This window comes from Miniopterus natalensis, chromosome 5, assembly GCF_054644295.1.
Source record: "Miniopterus natalensis isolate mMinNat1 chromosome 5, mMinNat1.hap1, whole genome shotgun sequence".
NCBI lineage: Eukaryota > Metazoa > Chordata > Mammalia > Chiroptera > Miniopteridae > Miniopterus > Miniopterus natalensis.
In genome coordinates, this window is record NC_142085.1 from 80,468,440 (window position 1) to 80,487,314 (window position 18,875).

The window sequence follows — 18,875 nt, forward strand, 5'->3', positions numbered from 1 at the left end:
ATCCTTCTTTCCTCTGCTTGCATCATTCCTGGTCCAAATCCCACTTCTACACTGGTTCTGGATTGGCCTACTGAGTGCAAAATTCAAAATAGAGGCTCAGAATTATTCTCCAAACACTATTTGTGCAACTTTAGGTGAAAGTTACATTACCCCAACTGTGGTATTTTGTTCAGTTCTCAACCAAGGGAATTTTATTCCGTTCACCAAAGTGTGCCTTTGCAGTTTTAATTAAACTTTTTTTCTATTATTAAATACAATAGCCGAAAAAAAAAGATACATCTGCTGATTCTTACCTCACAAATAGATGTTTTTTAGTAGGTGAAGTGATCCTCTATTTATTCCCTCTCCATGCCACAGGTCTGATTCTCGAGGATCTGTAAAATTATTGTGGTCTTTCAGTTTAAATCCTTCAAACTTGCAAGAGTACTTTTCTTCAGACACTTTGTTTGTTTACGTCATTCTATTGTTCAGCAAAGTGGTGTGAGGAACGAACAAGCGATTATAGAAATGAGCAAGTGTCTCCAAGAAGGGGGGAAATAAAAAACACTGACAAGCAGGATTGCTTTTGTTTCAGCCGCAAGTGAAAGCAGACTGCAAACTGCTCATTCGGCGGTGAAGGAATGCGAAGTTAACTGGTGTTTCCTTTTTTCCAAAAAATATGTAAGGTGCGTTCAGTTTATTAAAAAAACAAAACAAACAAACAAACAAACAAAACACAACAGCCTCTGTCTTTACAGAGCCTGAGAGTCCTTGATATTTCAGGGGAAGAAACGTGCTGACTCTTGGATTCGGGACAGGCCTGAGGTCCTTCATTAACTAGCAGGTAGTAGGAAGGTGATGGCCCAGGGGTGCCAGGCTAGGATGAGAGGTAGGAATAAACAGCTCTTTCTATAGTGAATAATATTCTATTTATTCTTTCCCCCCAAATGACCCCTGTCTTCTTTTCCCATTCACCCCCTAGTCCCTTACATAAATCCTGGTCACTGTAATTCCACTTATTATAAATATGCTCCAGAGAAGATCTAGTTGTTAGGGAGTCAATGATCTCTCTACTCCGTGGTGTCTATAAAATTTTAGACTAGTAAAAATTCAGTAAATTAATAAATGATAGAATTAAATATCCTACAAATGGCTATTACTGAACAGAAGCAAGACATTACCTTGAGAGAGAAAGGACTTCGCAGTTCTTAGCCTTAGAAGGGGTTCTAAAATGGAGTGCATTTTGAAGGGCTCTATAGAAAGGGGGGATTTTCCAAATATCATATATATATATTCTTGTATTACCTCCAAAGGTATATAGTCTTTTAAGGTATATAGTCTTGAAGTCATGAAAAAGTAAATAGATAGATGTTCTCTTAGTCAAAAGTCATCATTAAATGTTCACTGCATTCCTACTATATTCTAGGAACTTTTCCAGGCACTGGGAAGACAAGTCAATGTCCCTAACTGCAACATAAGCTCTTACATTCTGAAGAAGAGAGGGAGTAAACATCTAAACAGACAAAGGAGATCACTTCTGGAAGTAATAAGTGCTATAAAGAATATGAAATAAAATAAGTGTAACGGGGGGTGCTACTTCAGTTAGATGGTCTAGAAAGGTCTCTGATGAGATGGCATTTGAAATTGAGACATATATTTCTATATAATCTTTCATTTATAAATGTAGTTCTGAGATTGACTTTGCCACAGGGTAAATTTGAAATGGTATTTCTGGACAGGATCCTTATTTGCACAGCTCCGTCCAAACAGTCCTCCTTCTCTTTGCCTGTCTTTCCCCCGTCTCTCTCCACCCTCCCCGCTCTGCCTGTCTACGTGTGGTCATCTCCCTTCTCCCCTTTGTCTCCTTCCTTTCCACTGGGTGTCTGTTTGCCCTCCTTCTATCTCTCCCACTCAGCAGGCCTGTTGCTTGCTCTCTGCAAAGTTTTTCTTAACTTCTCATTTATGTCTTCGTGGCCCGCCGGTGCCACCTGAATCTATGTTCTTTCTCCATCTTAAAGCAAACTGAGGCAAAACTCTTTGAATTGTTTGCAGAATTTAACAAATATAGTTTTATATTTGCTTCTCTAAAGTGGTTATATCACGCTTCACTTTGGTCCCTGAGTTCTCTTTCTGGTGGTGGCCTTTACCAGAAAAAATAAAATAAAAATCAATGTGCACCATGTTACACCAAGTAAGTAATGTGTAAATATTTGGAACTTTTTGATTATTTTACTTCTGAACGCATGTGAAATTTAAAACACAATGCTGTAGTTCATATTTGAATGAATCTTGACTCCGATCTTTTCAGAAGCAATGTTTCAAAATTTATATGTAACGGAAATGAACTTTCTCCATTTTATGCTTCTAATTGCAATCTCATTTCTGTGTTTCAATAATTTTCTCTATAATAATGGTATGCAATTATCTATACTTATTATTAAAGTCATCTTAATAGAACTATTATTAAAACTGGGAAGGCTTAATGTATTTAAAATGAGACACACTGAAATATTTATTTTTAGTGGGAGCTTTATAAAGCACATACTTTTCCTTAGAAAGAAACTCTGCACAAAATTATCTTGTATAACTTTCATTCTAATAAAATTGAAGTACATTTTACAAATTAATACATAATGTAACACATTCTAATGGGTTATTTCTAAATTTAGGTACAATTTTCTTCAATGAAACTATAAATTTAAAATGATCCACAAAGTCAAGAAATGACTGGAATAACACTGAGTGAAAATGAGAAATGCTGATATTCTTGTTTCTAATGGCATAAACATTTCAACAATGTCAAATGGGGCTCCCTGGAAAGGGCATTTTACCCCATTTCATTCTCATTTCAGAAATATGGCAAATACTTGCCCATTTACCTGGTAAAACATACAGTAATAAGACATATCCTCAAGCTGACGACACTCCTCCACATTTGGAAGATTCTACTACTGCTGACATTATTTTAGGGCCAGTAGCCCTTCCTTGATATGCTCATGTAGAGTGTCCCATCTTGCTGACAGCTTTGGCTTGGTGGAAGTTACATTTTGACCAGAGTCTGAGAAGAATTTTTTTTCCTCAAGAAGTAATGCACCTTTGCCTTCTAAATTTAAGGCCCATTTTCCAGAAAGAAAATTATTGCAAAGAGGAAACTTGAGGTGTGAGGGGACCGTAGGTGAGACAGGGGCACTAGTGGAGTCCTTGGGAAGAGCCAGAAATCTAGGGCATCATTCATTGGGTGTTTATTTTATTCCATACCAGAATTTCAAGGGGTACTTTTTGGACAGACTGAAGTGTTAAGCAAGAAAGAATATATTCGCCATGCTCTGAAGAAAAAAACTACTCAGTCCTTTCTACTTCACTCTCTGGCATAACTTATTTGTGCCTCTATTTCCTTAGCTCAAAAATGGGAACAATGAGACCAATCTCACAGGGCTGTTGGGACTGAATTAGTTAACTCCATTAAAGCATTTAGCATCATACCTAAAACATAATGATTATCCAATTAATGACAGTTATTGTCCTTGCTGCTGCTGTTTTGGTAATTCATGGTAAGTCTCAAAATACAGTTATGGTACTACTTACGTAATTGCAGGACTTAACAGAAGCTGTAAATCTGAAACCTATCAGCAACCTAGGTACTAAACACATCCAAGTTTACCATTTGTTTCCTCAGGTCATTGTCAGACACATTTCATAACTAAGTGCATCTTCATCCATTTCTAACTACCCTGAAAAAAAGGCTAATTAAGCCCAGTTTTACTCAATATAGTTTGGGCAACTATACTTGAAAATGCTTTAACGATTAGAGAAGAGGAAGTCAAGTTATGCTCCTAGTTTTCTGGGAAACAACCAACATGAGAGACAAGTATCATCCCTGGGACAGTAATTCAGAAACCATGGGATATGTCATGTAGAACAGACTAAGAAGGACTTGGCCCATTTTGTAAAGTGTTTCCTCTGTACCGTGGGGAGTCCCCTCCCATGATGACTCCCGGCCTGGCTAGGTGACTTGCTTTGGCCAATGGGATAATAGCAAATGTGACACAAGCAACAGAATAAAAGGTGCTTGTATTAGTCAGAGCTCTCCAGAAAAACAGAGCCAATATGTTTTTACATTATAAAAAATGATATTATTATATAATATATATCAATATCATATTATTATACTCAAAATAATATAATATTAATAGGTATATATTTATAATGTAATATAACATTATACATACTATATAATAGTATGTATAATATAATAATATATATACTGAGAGAAAGAGAGAGAGAGAGATTTATTGCAAGGAACTGACACACATGATTATGGGGGCTGAGAAGTTTGGTTAGCATTGGGCAAGCTTGAATCAGGTGAAATAAAGGCGGGCCTTTCCAGTTGGGTCTTCCAGGGCACAATCTAACAGATCAAATGATATCAATCCTTTGGGAATGAAGCATTGAAACAGCTCCAGCTCTGATCTGCTCTTTCAGCAGTTCTTCTTGAATAAATGTTTTCTGGGTTGCTACAAGCTTTTGGTCAATTTCCAGAGTTCTGAAAAAGTTGATTTTGACTCTTTTGCCAGGGTTTTTTTGCTGTTTTTATGGAGGGACACATTTTTGGATGCCATTTTCACTATACATCACTGTTTGTAGTAAGTTAACCTTACCAAAATTGAAATACTATGGTACAGGCAGTTCATCAGTACTGACCAGTGAGTGTCTGACAACTCGATCTTGCATACTTACAGAGGAAAAATATACTAAAATAAATAAATGAAATACTAAAGTAAAATAAAATAAATAAATAAAAATATACTAAAGCAAATCAGGCATTTCAGCACTTAAACTATGAAATTTGACTGCAGGGGATGGCACAGAAATATCTTCTGCATATATGAAGAACAATTAACTATAAGCACACAAGTACTTGGGAGGCTACTTAAGAGAAACACTGTTCAGTGGCAGCTCTAAGGCCTAAAAGAATAAATCACAATTTTTTAAATGAGGACAACAAATTAGAAGATGCAACAAATAAGAGTAAATTTACTTAAAAAGTTAACTCATTACCTGCCCTGGCTGGGTGATTCAGTTGGTTGGAGCGGTGTCCCATTCACCAAAAGGCTGTGGGTTCGGTTCACTCCGAGGGCACATACCTAGGTTGCAGATTCGATCCCCAGTCAAGGCGAGTATGGGAGACAAGGGATCAATGTATTTCTCTCACATCCATGTTTTTCTCTCTCTCTCAAATAAATAAGAACACATTGAGTGAGGATTTTATAAAAAGCTAACTCATCAAAATAAAAGTAAACACTACCAGACACAGGCTATATGAGAATGTTAAACTCAGTTTGTACTTAAACTCTCATCAAGGATGATTGATGATAGAAAAAGAAACTGAGAAGAAACATTTCTTGGTGACTGTACTTTTATTTGCTGACACTACAAAAAACAAATCTCTACGACACAGCAAATGAACTCATAATGGAAAAACACCGAAGCATCTACATTTGACTGTATACTGTGCTAAAACAAAACAAAAAAAATTCAGATGTTTTATGTGAAAATAAAGTCGATTTGCTAATTGTTGTACCTTTGCATTTTCTGTCATCTATCAAGTAGTATTATTTTTAAATTCAATCTTCTCTGACTGAAATGAGGTTTTCGTAAATCATATATTTCATATTTGTCCCCACAGCAATTGATGAGGTAGATAAAATAAATAGGACTCTTCTGGAAGACACAGACTTCTAAATTAAATGATAAAGTGTGTCTTAGAATGACAGAGGCTAAGTGCTCTTTCAGTTGAATCACTCAGTATTTAAAAGGCCACTTTAATTTGGTACCTTTTGGGGAACAGACAACAAAGACATTTAGTTAATGATTGTGCATCATTATAGAGGGCAATTTAGAAGTGTATACAGAGCCAAGCCTTTCCTACAGTCATCACGAACCCCTAGATTATACTCAGAGGACTACCCTCATCCTTCAAATTGCACCACGTGGCTTTAAAAAGCTATGTCCCCTCTAAGCATTCAGCTATCTCTTGGGGATAGTGGGTTAATCCTTAATCTCTCACTTATATGACTTCCTATTGCAATTACAGTAATTTATACCCAAATGAACATTTTATTGTCTACTATTAGTTTTATGTGTTATAACCTTGTCCTTTCATTTCAATAATATGTTCCTGGAGTTCTTAAATTTCCATGTTACCCTCTCCCCTTCCTCCTCGCACCTTTTATTCATGGAATTCTCCCGTTTCCCTTTCATTCCAGCCCTTTGCTGGGCAACAAATGCCTCAACTCTTCTCTCTACTATAGCAGTTCATTCAAAGGATTTCGAAACCATAAAGCCTTCCCCATTAACTGAAATAAATTTTTGAACATTACACTTGTTCTGTCCTGTCTAAATATAATTTTGAAATGTCCTCTTATCTTATTTTCACCTTAAAAAAAACTCATTTCCAGTCTTATTGTAGAGGGTTGTCTGCTTTACTGTCTCCATTTCTTATTATCTAATCACTGAAATATGGGTGTCATTCCAAGTGTTCTTCTGAAACAATTCACACTTTACAAACTTTATCGTACTGGAACTTTCTCTAGCACTACTTGAAATAGTTGACCACTCTTGCCCTATATATAAAACACTCTTTCTTTGGCTTCCTCAGTACTACATTGTCTTTGTTTGTCTTCTGCTTTCCTGGACCATGCTCCTCAGTCCCCTCCTCAGATCCATCTCATGGTCCTATTCCCAAAATGTTGGTTTTCCTCAGAGATCTCCTAGTAGCTCTCCTCCTTTCACTGTCTACACTCTTCATGGCTGATTTCATCCATTTCTTTGGCTACAATTGCTAGCTCTAAATTTATGATTCCCAAATAATCTTCAGCCAAGAATTTTCTCTAGAGTTTCACAACTTTGTATCCAACTGCATTCTGAATATCTCCATCTGTATGTCTGACAGGATCTAAAATGTAATCCATCTAAAACTGAACTCATTATTAGTCCCATAATTTCTGCTTCTCCTCTTATATTCTGTATCCCAGGGATTGGTGCCACAGCAGTAGCAGACATAGATGGATGTCTATCCAAAATCCTTCCTTGTCCTTTCTCCTTTCTAATAAAACCTCAGTTTTGTTCAGATTTACACCATGAGACCATTAACCTCCAGCCCTGGTGTGTCCTGGGTGGTTGAAAGTTCTTTCCAATAACAATGGTAGAATCCTTTCCCTGGCCAGTAAACGGATGGGCATGGACATGTGATAAAATTTTGAGACATGAGTTGAAGTTTTCCAGGGTGCTTCTGGGACAGGTCCCTCACTCTTAATAAAAGACACAGGAAGAAACTGTTCCCTTTGCTACCCTTAAATGTTGTTGGCCTTGGATCAACACCTGAAACTGTTGCAGGCATCACATGTGTCCAACAGGAGCTTGCCCGAGAACAAATACAAGATACAATAGAAGACAAGGTCAAAAGAATGGCAGGGAAACAGTCCCATCCATCAGGCTGCTCTTCTCATAGATGACAGTTCAAATCAGCGGTGCATCAGAATTTCCTGAAAGGTTTCTAAAACAGAAAATGCTCAACCTCACCCCCAGAGGTTTTAAGTAGGTCTAGAGTGGGACCCAAAAATGTACAGCTCTAACATGTTCCCAAGTATTCCTAGCCCAAGGAGTGCACTGTGAGCATCGCTGATGTAAATCATTGACCCACCAGGGTTTTCTACTACGTGCAGCTGAAAGCATTTTAGTAAAGTCTACACACTACTTTGCCAAAACCAGAATCTCGTGTCTCTTCTTTTCTCCACAATGCAATCTTTGTGAAATGTTATCCATGCTTCCTTCTAAATATTTCTCATGTTTGTATGCTTTGGTCATAGTGAATGTCACTCCTTAGTGCAAATCACCATCATCTCTCCCTTGGGTTCTCCCAACAATTCGCCTGGCCTTCTACTCCCACTCTCTCCCTTCTAGCAGTTTGCTTTGCCATCAGGGAAAGCTTTCAAATATAGGAATTTTTTTCATGTTTTGCTTAAAAGTTCCCAGGGGCTCCCCAGGCCTGCTACAATGTAGTGCAAAATCTGTACTTCACACAACAGTCCTTTTTCCCACGTACTGCAGACTCATTCCTTGTAACTCTCCACCTTGCACTTGCTTACCTCAACCTTCCAGAAAGTCTTCTAGTTCCTTGAGATCACTGTGCCCTCTGCTCCTCTGCACCTGAGCATAAGCTCTTTTGTCCCCCACCCCACTCTTGCCTCTTCTCCTTTGCTTGATTGTACTTACTTATCTTGAAAAAAACGTTTCGTTTAGACATTCCTTCCTCAAAGAATTCTTACCAGGTCTCCCAAGTGTAGGTTCGAGACACCTTCTGCGAGCTCTCAGAACTCTTTACTTTGGAAGTACTTCTCTTGTCTGTACATTTTGAAAGATCAGAGACCTCATGTCTACCTCATTCACCTTGTGAAGCCCTCACATAATGCTTAGGACCACATGCCATCATCATTCTTGTCATCTTCATATCTCCTCCGCCTCCTCAAACAGAGCTGGTCTTGCATATTTAACCTTCTAAGCACCTTACTTTGCTTATGAGGAAAATGCAGTTCAGAGAGATCGAGTAATGAACTCAAGGAGTAAGCTAGCAGTGAAAAATCAGGAATCTCGATTCCTCCTCTTTGTGATCAGCGAGGAACAGCACCTGACTGTCCTCTAGAAAACCGCCCCTTCTCCACCCATTCCCCATCTTTCCTTGTCTGATTTTACTTCTTATATTACCACTCCCTCCCCAATATATCCATGGCCACACATTTGCTGGCCTGAGGGAACAGCCTTAATTGTAGTTTTGAGAGAGGTACTAAGCCTATCTCTAGCCCCATTCCCAATTCATCCAGGCATCTCTTTGCCATTCTCTGAGGAATTACTTCTCCAGTGATCTTTTCCACTATTCAGGTAACAATGGCAAACATTAGAGAGGAGAACTGCTCTAAGTACTTAGGAAGTATGCCCCAATCCAAATTCAGAAAACACTAGGTTTTAAAAGTAAAAATAAGTGTATATCTACTGTTTAAGTCTGATAAATGAATAAAGCTAATTGAAAAACAAATAGAAAAAATGACTCTGAGATTAAAAATTAGAAATACAGCTGTTCATAAACTACAAAGCCCATCTCTGGGGGTCTTCTCCACTCCTGACACTTGAACACTTCTCTGCTGCTGCACTGTTTACCATCCTGCCTGTCTCCCTGGCAGGACAAGTTCTGTGAGCTCTTGAGCACAGGACTATTTTTCATCCCTGGATGCTTGGCATCAAGGATTGAGAAGAGTTCCTGACATAACAGTGGGGGGGGGGGGGGAGGAATGAAAGCAGTTGTACATGTAATCCAATAAAGAAAATATACAGGGTGGGGCACAGTAGGTTTGTAGGTGTTCGTATGGAAATCAATACAATAATTAATAAATGATAATACAAGAATGAACTCTGTGTTTTGTTTCCTCACAATTGTAAACCCACTTTTGCCCAACCCTGTCTACTTCCATCAAAGTTTTTTTCCTCTTAGTGAGAGAGTTTAAAAAGAAATTTGGTTGAATATTTTTAAGTGGAGCTTTAATTTGTCTGACCAGCATTTCAGAACTGGGGAAAGTTAAGTTGTCCTCTATTCTGTCATCGCCAATTCTCTGAGGCAGAGACATTTACATAAACTGTCACCCTGCCCCCCATACTCCATCCAAATTTCACTTGGTTGCCAAGTATAGCCCCTCTTACTCTGGAGTAGCACTCCCTCAGGCCTCAGTCAAATTTCTTCACTCTGGGCAGCCTGCATCCAGCCTCTCATTTCATACACAGGCAGGCATTTTAGCACCATTCAGTATTTTCTAGTGACAAGGCCCTAGGCCCACTCATACGATGGAGCAGAGGGAAGGGGCAAGGTGAAGGACAGAGCCCAGGGTCTGCCAGCCATCTCTCATTTTCATTCCTTGTCCAGGCAGTGGCTGCCCAGGAGAATCAGTGCACAGATGCCTGGCAGCCTCCTGAAGCAATCTATTCTTGAGACTGATGAATTTTTCTAGTCAGCACTGGGGTACTGTAATGAGTAGACTCAGAGCCTCAAAACAAAAGCTTCTTGAGAAAAAGAACATCCTGAAGATTGTTTAAACTCTATTACTGAAATTCTTTTTAATACATGATGACTCAACCCTGTTTGTTCATCGCAAACGTAAACAGGGCTGATTTTTACGGGTGTGCCTGGTTAAACATATTGTATACACCCTCTATATTAAGATTAACACCTGGTGAGAAGCTGTAATTTATTTTGTATAGAGTGTTAGTTTTCACATAGAATAGAAATGGAGAAAGAGGTAGTTAAATAAGGTTGACACATGTCAGATCATGAATGTCCTATACCCTGAATTTTTGCTAGCAGGGACAGTATTGGAACAAATGGCAAAACTTGAATGGGGTCTGAAGATGAGAGGGCAGTAATGTGTCCTCACTGTTAATGTGCTAGTTTTGATGGTTGCAGTGCGGTTATATTAGACACCAACAATATGCAAAGCACTGTGAGCTACAGAAAAAAAGTACAAGAATTACCCCAGGTCACTTACAGTGTAACAGGAAAGCTACTGGGTGTTTATAAAAGCTGATGAAAAACACAGAGCACAATGCTCAAGGACCAAATACCAGACAAGAATCTATAGTTCTCAATATTGTTTCCACCAATGACATTGACCCTAATGCTCACTCTTGAAGATTTGTGAAGGTTTGGACCCTAGTCACTGTGAGCTGGATGTAATTTCATTCTTTTCTCCTTACTGAATGAACATTGCAAGGAGCAGGAGTAGCGTAATTCTAATATTACTTTTGAACTTGTCCTAGTTTTATTTTAAAAGATAAATAAATGATTCACCATCTTGGGGACACCATCTCTCCTTAATTCATCTCAAAAACAATTCGTTATATCTCTCTGTAACTCAAATTAATAAATTTGAGAAGGGTTCATTTTTAATGGAGCAACAAGCACCATCACCACCCCTCCCTCACCCCCCTGAAGTATTTCCTGCCTACTCTATCTCAAAAAGCAAGAACCCCAAACTTTTCCTGGTGCAGCAATTTGGGAATTCGAATGCCTATGACTTTCTCAGCAGTTCTTTCCATGTGTATCAATAACACTGTCATAATGGATGCTGGACAGTTCTCAGATTCAACATTTATTCCTCCACAATTACAGAGTGTGCTAAACAGTGAGAGGAACAGGGTTCCTCAGGATGCTTACAGTTTAGTGAAGGGAGATAAATAAACATGGGGAAACTCTGAAATACATACATACCAAACATATGCAAATCCCCTGCCTCCCACTACAAGATTCAGAACTTCCCACCTCACCTTCCATCTCCACAGCTCGTAACAGGATCCCATTCTCCCCTGCAACCCCACCCCACAAGCATGGGAAGTTCCATGTCCCATGTTGGGGAAATCAGCATATCAGGGTCAGGCAGACGCACTCTGTGGCAAGGGCAGGTTTCCTTACTTCTCTATTTCCACATATGTAAACCTGGGACAAGCAAACCCACCCCCTAGGTTGGAGATGGATTAAATGTGATCATGCCCATGAGAACACCGACACTCGAAGGATTCCCATCTGCTCTCTTCTCTGCTTCTCTCAGGGTGGGCTCATCCAGGTCTAGGAATGCAGTGGGCAAACAGAAAGAATCTGATGGTGACAGGAAAGCAAAGTGCCATAGCTTTGGGCTCTCCTAACCCCAGCTGATCTTCCATCTTTCTCTCTCAGGAAACAGAGAAAAGCCCCTCTGCTTTCTGGTCTGCATCTGCCCTCCCAGCATCAGAAGTAGAGAGGCACCAGGCCACCTGTTTGGATCCTTTCAGTTCCTTGAGTGCCACAAAGAGCAGGTCCACTCAAGTTGGGTTGATACTGGACTTCTTCCTGGAGACCTAGAGATCTCTGAGGCGGTGTCTTCTCAGGATCTGCATTCCTTACCCCAGCACTCTGCAGTGCTGGGCCCCACACTGCTGTGACCCAGTGCAAAAGGAGATTCTTCCTCATTTCCTATCATGCAACCCAAAGACCTTAAAGGCCCCTGACACCCAGCAATCTGCCTGCTCCAGCCCCCACTGAAGCTCTGCTCAGGACAGGTGGGTGGGCTGGATGTTCCAACCAGGTAGGAACAAGATGGTGCAGCCCTACCATATCTTTGCAAACTCATCTGCAAACTCTCAGTAATTCCTATTTCTTAAATCCCCTTTTCCTCTTCCAGCCACTTCCACTACACACAAGAGCTACTCCTATGACTTTCCCAAACTGCTGAACCCCCTGAGCCCTTCTCACCCTTCTTCTCATCAAATCACAAAAGCTAAATGCACCCTCCTTAGGGAAGGACATCAAAGAAAAGGAGAGAGGAAGAGAGAGAGGAAGGGGGAGAGACAGAGTGAGAATAGGGAACCGGGAAGAATGTGAAAGTCGGGAACACTCTCAAGATATCAAATTTTGATTAGTTGCAAGTGTAACTCCCCCTCTCTTTTGGGTTTTGCTGGCAGCGTCCCCAGATCCCCACATCCTAGTTCTCCACTCCAGAGGAACGTCCCGCGTCCAGTGGGGCAACAGCAGGAAAGAGTGCGAAAGTATCCATAAGTATTCTAGGGTCATGTTCAGGGACACAGGTTGAGAAGGAATCGATCAAGGACTTATCTTTGCCTTCTTCAGAGGTTCCTGGATGTCACCACAGGTACTTGGGAGAGAAGCTTTTATATAGGGTTTTTTGTTTGTTTGTTGCCAGGAGATTTCTTTAGTCCAGCAGAATCTCTCTTCGGTGATTTTTAAGCCTTGACTCTGATATTTTCTACTACTTGAAGGTACGTACAGAGTTTGGTTTGTTATGTTGAGAAAGAAAATCTAGTGTACTACTGTGCTTTAGTGGTACATTCCACAAAGCTTGTCAATTTTCCTGTGTTTATCTTTTTCCTCTAGGAAAAATGTAAAAAATTAAAACAAAATAAAGGACCAGCCTACATAACACAATTTCAGGGACTCCAAACTTGGATCCAAGGTACATGTGCTCCAATCTTCACTCTTAATAATTTGGGGGCACATTGACCTGTCTCCCTCATGAGGTTGTCATAAGGAACATACTAGATGATATGTAAAAGTAGATTAACAAAATATAATATGCAATATAAAAATAAGGTTTTATATTTAAAGAAGTAACTAAGTAAGATAAACACAAAGCCTTGAAAAGGAACCAATGAGACTACTGTTTGCTTAGAATCACCTATTTTCTCTAAATACTTTAGAAGACTTAGCACGGGGAAAAGTCTCTGAATCTTAGATGCTTCTTTTAAAAATACAAAAGCTTCTTCTTCTACCAGATGATATTTGGATTACATTTTTGATAACACAGACCACAGCTTTTTGAAAGGGATATGAAGTAACCTGAGCCCTGCACAATAGACTCTCACCCCAAACCACCCTGTAGAGAAATGCTTCTTACAACACTATTTTCAGGGATGAACAATCACCAAGGAAGAATAAATTAAACATTTTGCAAAGAATATTACTTTTATATTCTGATCATGTTTATAAAATAGACACTATAATACCCTCTAATTCTTCATCATAAGCGCTGAAAAATGAACCCATAAATGTCTCTTTTTCTAGACAAAATATAAAATTGAGACTAAGACTCCATACTGATTGTGGGACTAATTCATCTAATGACACTGTAAATTCTTTAATTTTCTTCCCATCTCCCCACAGAGTGTTATAATCCAAGAAGATTTTTCAACTTGAATAGCATTATAAATTTAGGGGATGTTGTAGAGACAAATGACAAATCTAAATTTAAATAAAATATAGACACAATGTCTGGAAAGCATTGTCTGTCTGTATGCAATTTGTTTAAGTGGATGGGCTGTAGGCTGTGAGGCCAGGAAGGAAACACAGTGAGCAATGTCATCATGATTCATTCGGTTAGAACCAGAAACTGGAGAAGTAGAAGCTTTTGGCCAGGCAGGTATAGTCAGAAAGGGCCCAGAGGAAGGCTTTCTCAAGATTTGCAAATGCTGTTAAGAAAAGAAACAGAGATACAAAGATCTAAGATGCAGAGGGACAGGAATATGAACGAGGGGGGCATGAAAGGGAATGAGATAGCCCCCCTGTGAGAAAAGAGGAGGAAAACAGAAGAAACCAAAGATGAACATATCCATTCCAAAGAGAGATTCCTGGGACCAAAGACAATGATCCGACCTACTCCATGGTCCACAGTGGCCCAAACCCTCCTAGTATATCTTTGAATTCTCAAGGGCGAACTTCTCCTGATCCTTTACCTCCAGCCCCTGCATCTGTGTATGCTGGGTTTATTTCACCGTCTCAACCTAAACTAGAACCTTAGCTTAGGGTTTAACTATACAGGTGTTGGGGGAAGAAGAGGGAAGTTGTAGAGGCCTGCTCTCTACCAATAATTGTCCATGCTTTCTTCCATAAATAGTAGAATGGTGTGACTAACAAGCTTTCACTTCATTACATATAGCAAACAATTTTTATGGATCTTTTACAGTCACTGAGATCTTATTTTCAAAGAATATTTATGAATATAAAATGCTTATAACATGATACGTGGAACATCAGGCTAATGTAACAAATTTCATAAAAGTCATTTATATTTATATCAGGCTATATATGTAATATAAAAATTTTTATAAAAGTCACTTATATTTATATTCTTAAAAGTGACCAGAAAAATACACTAAAATATTAAAGTATCTCTGAATAGTCAGATTATGGGTGATTATAACTTTCTCTTTTATAGTCTTTTATAAATATTTTATCATGTAGAGAAATTGCTTTTTGAATAAAAAAGAAAAACTTAACTTGTTAAAGATGTCTTAGGGTCATACTCAGTAAAACTGTTTTTATATTAAAGTGATATACCTGATTAGTTTGAGTTACAGAAAGCAGTTCAGGGCATTTTGAGTCTCCTTTGAAACATGAAATACATACTTCACTTGTCCTTGAAACCCAAGCAATTTGATTCTTTGAGACACTACGAATTTGATTTCTCCTTGGGGAACTCAGTCCTTTTCAGAATTAAAGTAACAGCCTCATGAAATTAATTCATAAAGTTAAAGCAAATAGAAACAGAGAAATAAATTATAAAAATAATATATGAACTAGAGATGCAGTGACATATATTTTTTAAAATTTTTCCTTCAATTAAAATTTTCATTTTGAAAGGTTTAACCAAATTACTTGGTTTGAGGACTTGGCTACAATCCTCTGAAGTTAGGTATCTAAGAGCCACCTTTAAAAAAAGTTGCTTTTTAAATGCATGCTATATTATGATGGTCTTATATTTTTTAATTTCTTTAAATGATTTCACAAGTATTAACTATGAAAAACATAACTACAACTTCTCTTCCTATCTCTGAAGCAGAGATCCAACATGCTCTGCCTAAATCCCCTGCTAATATGTAAGTGACTCACTAGGTATCTTTAATGTTTAAAGTAAACATATTTAGGACATAATACTACCATTGATTCTTTTAGTTATATATTCAACAATTATATACATGTGTCTACTATATGTCAGGCACTGTGTTAGACTCTAACAATAGTTAGATTACTAAGCACTTCATATTCTATGGGAGACACTAGTAGGAAACCAAAGCTACATAATTAGATGCTTTTTGCCTTGAGCCCTTAATTACAATTAATGCTTACTTTTCACCTCTGAAAAAAATAGTTACTGCTTTAAAGAAATCATGCCCAATTTCTCCCTTTTCTTCCTCTTTATCCATCCATCCATTCCTTCTTCCCTTCCTCCCTTCCTCCCTTCCTCCCTTCCTCCCTTCCTCCCTTCCTCCCTTCCTCCCTTCCTCCCTTCCTCCCTTCCTCCCTTCCTTCCTTCCTTCCTTCCTTCCTTCCTTTCCTCCTCACTCCGGTCCTCCCTTTCTTTCTATAAACTCCACCTGCAACGTGCAGTATTGTAGCCACTCACCATATGTGGTTATTGAGCACATGAAATGTGGCTAACTCAGGTTGAAACGTATGGTAAGTGTAAAATACACAATTCATTTTGAAGACTTGGTATAAAAAAAATGCAAAATATCTCATTGATATCTTTTTTACATTCATTATTGTTGAAATAATAATATTTTATATAGTGAGTTGAATAAAATGCTATCAAATATTAATTTCACCTGCATTTTTACTTATTTTAATGAAGTCAGTTTTTAAAATGTCCTATTATATGTCAGTGACATATCGGGGAGGGGGGGCAGGAAGAGATTAACCAGAGAACTTATATACTTATATGTAGCCCATGACACAGACAATAGTGTGGTGAAGGCCTGGAGTGGGGAAGGGGCTGGGTGGAGAGAGGCAAAGGGGGGAAGGGGGAACTCTGTAATACTGTCAACAATAAAAATATATATATATTTTTAAATTTTTCATTATATATGTGGCTTACATTATACTCCAGCACATGTGCATTTCACTAGATGCACTCATTTGTTAAGAGAAGCCTACCACTTCTCAAAGCATATTTGTACAAAACACAATAACACATGTGCTTTAGTTTAACAGTCAATCATGAAGGCTGGCCCATGTAAACAAGTACACACAGTTCATCAAAGAAAGAATTGTGTCTGAGCACCAACAGTTTTTGTGTCTATTGTAATAATTATTAAATACAGCAGAATTAATAGTATCTCTTATCTTCTGCCTTTGGGTGTGGGGTGGAAAAGAAGTTCTTTTCTACCTCGGTCACGTGTTTCATATTATTGAAAACAAGTGCTTCATTTATTTCTAAAACAAGTTCATATAAGGGCTATGTAAAGAGATCTATCCTTACAGAATTTATAATTTACTCTTCCTAATGGGATTATTAGATATTTCAAGTACAAATTTTATATGCATCTAGATGTGTCCTTATACCAGAGAAGAGCCTCTTGTTATACACCCAATGGCCATAAGAACAACAAGAACAAAACAGTACTTCCATTTTCTCTGCAAGAGTTGAATAAATCACACTCCTTCCCTATTTGCTGTAATTCAAAGTTAGTATTTACAGTTTCTAGTTAAATGTACGGAGCTCAATGAAATGTCACTAGAATATTTAAAAGGCTCATAGTACATTAAAAAGACATTCTTAATCAGATGATTATTAGAATAATATCTTTCTATTAAACATATTCTTTAATTTTTATAGAAAGAACACTCAAAATTTTAAATTCAAGTTTAGTTAAAAAAATACTTTATAAGGCTTATATTGTGGTGTTCTTACTAATACAGCTTATAGTGTCTATTTATAATGTATACCAAAATATGAAATATCCCATGTAACTTTTACAATAATCATTTTCTATAGTGACAACTATAATACAGGTGCTCCTCAAATTATTTTGAATATACTAAGAAAGTTTGAGCAAAACACCACTAAGTGTATCTTACAGAATTCACTCATTATGTCTCACCTTAAACTGAAATAAACCAGAATTGCATACAGTATAATAAACAGCCACACTAGTGTTTAAAAGATACATTTAAAATTTAAAAATATATGCACACCTTTTTGTCTGATAGAATTATTGCTGTTAATATTAGATCTCAATAAATAAATTGGTCTTTTTTTTTAACATCTCATCTTTATCTCTTGAGAAGTTCAAAACCTCTAAAATTCTCATCCCTGTGATTTGGTCTTTGAAATTTTATTAAAGTATTACTTTCATCTGCATAAACACTGAACAGAATAATGACACTTTATATTTTCTATGCATTCACTTGTTGAGTAAATTTTTACTGTGCATCTACTATAGGCCAAACACTCTTAGGTCTCTGGATATAATGAGCAAAATATGATCCTTGCCCTCACAGAACTTAGAAACAGAAGGGGAATTACACATTTCACAAATAATCTCACAAATAAAAACATAGCTGTGCACCATGAGCTCAATGAAAGAGAAGCACGGGTTTTATTAGAAAGCTTAGGGGGTTCATTCAGGTTAGGGAAATTGAGGAAGTCATGCTGAGGTAGTGACTAGTTTTGACTGGAAGAAGAGCGCGTGAGATATCAGAGAAGGAGCATCCTCGGCAGAGGAAAGAGCTATCTGCAAAGGCCTGGAAAGCCAAAGAACTCCGTGCATCTGAGGTACTGAAAGACAGCAGAGGCCTCCTGAACTGGGGGAGATGGGAGAGGAGACGCGCGAGACTGACAGAGGTCAGAGCACGCCTTGCCTTACGTGCTTTTATTGAGACAATCAGCACAGTTGGAACGGGGTCTTAAGATAGAGAGTAGTAATGTTAACTTCCTGGCTTTGGTGGTTGTACTTAGGTTGTACAGAAGAATGGCTTTGTTTGTAAGAAATACACACTAAAATATTCAGGGTTGATGAGGCATCATATAGGCTACTTACACTCAATTAGCTCAGGGAAGGAAAATTTATGTGTGTGGTACTTGCAACTTTTCAGGAGGCTTGAAATTGTTTCAAATAAGAAAAAAAGGAGAGCAAAAGTTCTTTTCTCATAATCCTCTATCAGTTTTCCATTCCATATATATATATGGACTAATTTTAAAATATTCAAGGAAATATAATTTGCGGGACAATTATCCTTCCTGATTAAAGATTCATGTAGTATGTTTCTCATATAGCAAGAAATGGGGTATCAGGAAGCAGTTGTTTTCAATCCAGATTCCTCTAATTGAGCTTCAGATAGAATGTACTGTGTGGGCAGGCAGTTTGGGACAGAGCTAGGGTAAAACAGGCGCTGTCTGACCTACCTGCACAGCACCTTTCTTTGGCCCTTAAAAGTTCAGTTGTTCCCCAGATTCTAGGTAAATAGAGTCACTGGCAGGCCTGCCCCTAATACTTGAGGAGAGAATGGGGGCCCACATACCAAATGT

The 18,875-nt window shown here is 38.1% G+C and overlaps 1 long non-coding RNA gene across 1 annotated transcript in view; it reads right to left on the reverse strand.

Annotated features, from left to right (window-relative positions):
* Positions 1–297: 297 nt before the first annotated feature.
* The window catches only part of LOC107545762 (uncharacterized), a 28,382-nt gene continuing 9,804 nt past the window's right edge, over positions 298–18,875 (reverse strand). Inside the window, exon 3 of the long non-coding RNA XR_001604060.1 lies at positions 298–374. This is a non-coding gene — a long non-coding RNA (uncharacterized LOC107545762). The remainder of the gene's footprint in view (positions 375–18,875) is intronic.